The 6,000-nt window shown below is 37.4% G+C and overlaps 1 long non-coding RNA gene across 1 annotated transcript in view; it reads right to left on the reverse strand.

Annotated features, from left to right (window-relative positions):
• Positions 1-5,701, reverse strand: part of LOC133217175 (uncharacterized) — a 121,281-nt gene extending 115,580 nt beyond the window's left edge. The window contains exon 1 of the long non-coding RNA XR_009726816.1: positions 5,475-5,701. This is a non-coding gene — a long non-coding RNA (uncharacterized LOC133217175). The remainder of the gene's footprint in view (positions 1-5,474) is intronic.
• Positions 5,702-6,000: the final 299 nt, after the last annotated feature.

Raw genomic sequence — 6,000 nt, forward strand, 5'->3', positions numbered from 1 at the left:
GTTTGTTTTTTTTTTAATAGCTTTTATAAGAGAAGTTAAAATAATTTGCTGTGTGTGGAAGAGCTGAAACTCAATTTTTAGAAATAAATAGGTTGATTTAATGTCAGAATTTTCATCAGAACTTATCTGTTTAAAAAAAGCTTCCATTCTGAATGATTGGTTGAAGACCTATTGGGATTTTTTTATTTGTTGGTGCCCCCAGGCAAGGATATCCTTCTGTACTGGGGGGGGGGGGGGAGGGGTTGAGTTAAAGGTATATGGTGCAGATTTCAACGAAGAGATATATTTTGCAAAACCATCAGCTCTGATCTCAGCATAAAATCAGGTCAAGAAAATAAGCACATAATTCTGTAAGCTATTCCCCTCCCACCTCCCCTGCTGGAACAGAGATTGGATGTTCTAATAATAGGATTTGTCTGCAAATTATTTTTTTTAATACTATTTGTTGATATCTGAATTATGGGGCTTTAGTGCAAAATCACTACAGTTAACAGCTTGAAAGCAAATATATGCTGGAGAAATGCCAAAGGACTGTTTTAGGATTTTATGTTTCTTTAGATAACAGCATATTCCTACATAGAGAAAGCCACAACTGTCTGTTCCAAATTCTTCTTTAATAGCAAAGGCTTCAGCCCTCAGTAGAAGGAAATAGTTGGTTCTTAATATGAAGTTGTATGAGAGTCTAGAAAGAAACTTTGACACTCTTTTATGCAGGGTGAATAGTGTGTTACGTCTTCAGACAGAGAAAGTGTGCTCCGTAATTGGTTTAGAAATGCTCGTTTCTTGCACGGTTGTTGAGTAGTGGTGATAACTTCGAATATCCATCAGGTGGCAGCGTAAAATGTGAAATAGCGCTACCTGCTTTGTTTAGTTACTCTGCGAACTACCAAGTTAGTCATAACATATTTGGCTTCTCTGTGATACAAAAATCCGTGTCACTAGAACGTATGTAATGCAGAAGTATCAGATTTGTACTGTATTAAGGACCACTGTTGAATACGTGAATATATAATGATTTGGGAATTTGTTAGAAGTCTCAGATTGGTAGAATTTTGGGTGAACTTTAAAGAAATACTCTATATTTACATTTGTTTATTAAACAATGGGTAAGATTGGGGGGATTTGTAGCTTTTGGTTGTTTTTGTTGGCTCCCTCCCAGTCTGGGAATAAGCTGAGAGCTCTGCTGTGGAATAGCGGATTTCCTATTTTGTTAGTGTTTTGTTGGCAATTTTTTAGTATAATGAAAAAAGGTTAATACAAGTACCAATGACCTTTTCAAGTATAGTGGGTAGGAAAAATAATGGAAGTAACAATGACCTTTTCAAGTACAGTGGGTAGGAAAAATAATGATCATCAGATGGGTCAACTGATGTCAAAAATCACATCCTCAAATGTCCACAGGAAGTTACTGGCAAAGCCTGAAATAGATCTGACTTTGTTATTCTCATACCTGTGTTATTTTCTTGAGCATATGCTTGTAGGTAGAGGAAACAAAAGCAGTATTTCTGTTAGTATTTTGGTTTAAGGCAAATATCCTTTGCCTTATTATGCTTTCTGCTAAGGCATGAGAATTTGATTTGTCATTTACCTTATGAGATTGGATTGTGAGTGTATGCACACACACAGTGCCTGCTTTTGTTCTTCCTACTCTTTTTCTGAGCTCTTTTAAAAATAATGAGCTTTCAGTTTAATGAAAGGTAAAATTTAGCACAATGAAATTTGAATGATAAATGTTCAAGTTAGGGATTATCCTTTTGCGTTACTGTTCCTATATTTTTAAATGCTTTTTGTAAGGTTAGCTTGGAAGCACATGGCTATTTCCATTTCCAATTATCCCATTGTAGTATCTTTAGAAATTAAAAGGAATGATTAACCAGAGGTATGGATTTGTTAAAATGGATAGTGTGGATGTTGCCTTTTCTGACAGACTGTTTAGCCCACAGACCTACCTCAGCTGCAGGTGACAATGAGGTTGAACTGATGTTGTATTTTTTTACTGCAATTTTGATCTTACCTGCATACAAAAACACAACACACACACAAACAAAAAATTTTGGCAAGGATAAAGATGGGGGGGGCGGGAGGAAGCATTTCAGAGTGCTGAAGAACAGTTTAAATGTCAGACATTATCATATCTAAGCAAACCTGGTTTTATTCAATAGGTTTTACATTGAATGTGTTCTCTGGGGCCTGCCAAGGCATATACTGTGTTTCTATTATCTGTAAAAGGTCTATTAAATGTTTGGCAAATATATTAGACTGCCTGTTTTAAGTGATACCTTGTTTATGAATGCATGTAATATGGAGACGCAGTCCTGGAATCATACCTGACTTCAGCAAATGAAGCCTTGTTTTTTGCCCTTTGCAGCATAATGGCCAGCAATGTAGACTTGTCAATGGAAATTATATATGACAAGGGTAACATAAATTCTGAGAATGCCCAGTACTTTATTAGAAAGGGCAATGCAAGTAAGGTGACAAATTAAAATCAAAGCTCTAGCTGTTGCTACAGACCTTAGCTGTTGAACTTCCTTTACCTACTTCAGACTTAACAGCCAAGATAAAAATAGCCATTAAGGAACTTGACAGAAGTAGGTGAATGAGGCCAATTCCAGAATCTATTTGGTGAATAAGAAAAGTGATGTGATAATTGACACATTGTTCTGAAGAGCTCTTATGGCTGTCCTGGAGTATTAATATGAGGTTTTGTCTTCTGAAAAGAACTCATTACTTTAAATGGAATATGCTAATGCAGTCAAAAACCTTGAAATGGGTGCAAGCAATGTAGGTAATCAAAAAGCACATAGCTGTGATTTTTTGGGGGGTGTCTGGGAAGATGTAGATGCTGTGAAGCCTGGAATGGGTGCTGGCATGATGGTTCTGTAGAGGTTTTAAAAGCAGATTGCATTGAGGTTGCAGCATTCTTATTCCATTCTTACTGCTCCTGACGTTGATTTTTCTTTGCATGCAACGTTGCCGTGCTTTGTGGGGAGTAAGGGGTAAGATTTTCATGAAAAACAGTCTGCGAATGGGCTCTGAGGCCTTAATGCTTAACAAGTCCTGAGGCGGTAAGTTGGAATGTTGAAGCACAGGAAAGGTCGAAAAACAAGCTTCGGGAGGATGGGCCCGGATGTTGTTGTGGTGGGAGTCTCAGTTGGAGCCAGCCGATACAGGGGTTGCCAGAGGGTCTGAAACAGCGGGGTGAAGCTGTTGTGAACGTGTGCTCAGCATTGTGATTGGACTATTTACCTGGAGAGTTTTACTGGGGCCAGTGAAATTGAACGTGGCATATTTGTGCAGGTTCGGGAAGTACTGAACAGGAAGATAAAAAGGGCTTGATTGTAATAAAGTTGGATTTGAGTCTCCTCATCAACTTGAGTCTGTGTCGTGATACACCACACTTCTTGGTTTTACTGAACATAAAAGGAAAGCCACAGCCATGACAAAAGTTTCATTGCAAAACCAGCTTTCCTTTTCTGAAAGATGCGTTTAAAACAATGGCCTTCTGGTAGGAAAAATTCCCTAGAAGCTGTAGAATAAATCTGGAACAACACCCCCCCAAAAAAATTCACATTTTTCTGGAGGTTGGTACATAATGTTCTAATGTCTCATGGGTTGCAAAAAAGGTTTTGAGTTACCACATGAAATCAATTTAGGCACATGTGAGACATTCTATTGTAGAGTTAATCAAAGAAGTATTACGTAATACCTGATTGGGGAACATATACATCATCTTTGGTTTAGCTTTTATGTGAGTACCACATTTTATTTCTGTCATTATTAGATGATAAGGACACAAAAGAATCTGATTTCTAAAATGCAGGTGAAATTCTTTATCCCATTTATTGTGTTTTCAATTTTTTTTTAATTTAAGATACTCCACTACATTTATATCTTATGAGTTAGAACATAACATACACTGGCTCAATGTTATCAGAAGCAGAGCTCGCCCCCAGTATGAAATAATTGCATATAAATTTATTTAATATTTTTATCTCCATCAGAGTTGGTGACAAAACTATGCTTTCAGTTCCCTACGTCCCTATTGTCATGACTTTTAAAATTCCCCATTTTCTGCCTGTCTTAAATAAGTAGATTTTAAAGTTGGAAGGAACAACTTCAGGACAGCAGAAGAATTCTGAGTAACTTCTTTATGTTGACAGTTAATTTCAATTGCATTTGCATGTGTTTCATGCTCAAGGAAGAAAAACCTAGCCTGTCGAGAATTTTTAAGTGTTATTTTGTTCACCTATAACTATGGTAAAAATTAAGGTTCTCCAGCAATCCAGTCATCATGAAGCTGAAATTCAATGGTACAGAAAAAGTAATGAGATAATAAAATTTCTTGTTAAATTCTTCCATAGAGTAGTATGTTGACTTCTAATTACTGCATCATAAAAAAAAGATATTATAGCAGTACAGAAAATGGTAATAAAAGTTGATTTCTTTTAGAAGCAAAGTCAGGCATAAAAACAGGTATGCAGTAATACCTAAGTATCTGAGATGATAAAAAATAAGAGCATTTAAATATATAAAAAATGTAAATGGATTAAGCATGAGAAGTTTTGCATTTTCCTTGGTAATAAAAACATTTGATGTCAGTGAAAATTAATGGGTGATAACAAGTATCAGGAAGCTATTTATGCTGTCTTGATAGAAGGACACTTCCATGCAGAATAGGTTGTGCTTCAAGCAAAAACCCCACCAAACCCTCCACTGTTAAGACTATTTTCCTTTAAAAAGGCTTTGGAACCAAGCATTTTAGTTTTTACGCTTTCATAGTAGGATTTGCACATTGTAGGCTACTGTCAAAGTCAAATTTCTTTTTTGAAGAAGGAGAGGTGTGTTTAATGTATGACATATTTTCCTTGGGCATTGGATTCATTCATTCTTGTTGCCCTGGGACAAAAAAATAAAAGAAAAATGTCAGTGAAAATCAAAAGAAATTGGATACTTTTGACTAAGAAAAGAATTTTAATTTATGCTTTAAAAGCATCAGGAGTGTAAGTAGGTGATCATGCCTGAGTTTCCGAGCAATAGAGATTAAGCTGAAATGTTTGACTGAAGTAGCTTATTGCCATGTTTATCTCATATGGTATCTTTCATATTGTCATGGTTTAAATACAGTCAGCCATAAATCATGCAGTCTCTTTCCCCCCCCCCCTTTTTGCCCTCCCCCTGCTCCCAGAAGGATGGGGAGGAGAATCAAAAGAATGCAACTCCCATGGGTTAAGATAAGAACAGTTCAGTAACTAAGGTATAACACAAATCACTACTGCTACCACCAATAATAGTAATGATAAAGGAAATAACAAGGGAAGAGAATACAACACCTCAGCACCCGCTGACCGATAACTCACTTCACCCTGCCTGACAGAGCACCAACCGATACCTCGTCCAACCCTACAGTGCACTAGACCTTCCGGGTAACTCTCAGTTACAACCCGGGCATGACGTGCTGTGGTATGGAATACCTCTTTGGTCACTTTGGGTCAGGTGTCCTGTCTCTGCTTCCTCCCGGCTTCCCCTCCTCCCTGGCAGAGCATGGGGCTCAGAAAGTCCTTGGTCAGAGTAAACATTTGAGCAGTAACTAAAAACATCAGTGTTATCAGCACTGTTCCCAGGCCAAAAGTCAAAAACACAGCGCTGCACCAGCTACTAAGAAGGAGAAAAAAATGACTGCTACTGCTGAACCCAGGACATATACTTTCATGTGTTTGACATCAGGTACTCAAAAGAGCTATAGCAAAGCATTCAGTGCCTGGAACTCCTTCCAGAGACTTTCCAGTCATCGTTGTTGCCTCCTGCTTACCCTGCTGCTGCAGATCTGCAGCCTTTCTTAGATATTAAAAGAGTCATTAGGCTTCTAGAATATTTGCCATTATCTGTCATTCTGTTTGTGTCACAGCTTCTTTTTTTTTTTTTTTTTTTTCCCCCTCATCATTAGCAGAAGTTTACACACTGTTTTGGCAGTGTTTCTTTATTTCTAAGGTGAGATAA

Source organism: Neopsephotus bourkii, unplaced genomic scaffold, assembly GCF_033783945.1.
Source record: "Neopsephotus bourkii isolate Nb327-2 ecotype Australia unplaced genomic scaffold, CSIRO-AGI_Nbou_v1 NB_1120, whole genome shotgun sequence".
NCBI classification, from domain to species: domain Eukaryota; kingdom Metazoa; phylum Chordata; class Aves; order Psittaciformes; family Psittacidae; genus Neopsephotus; species Neopsephotus bourkii.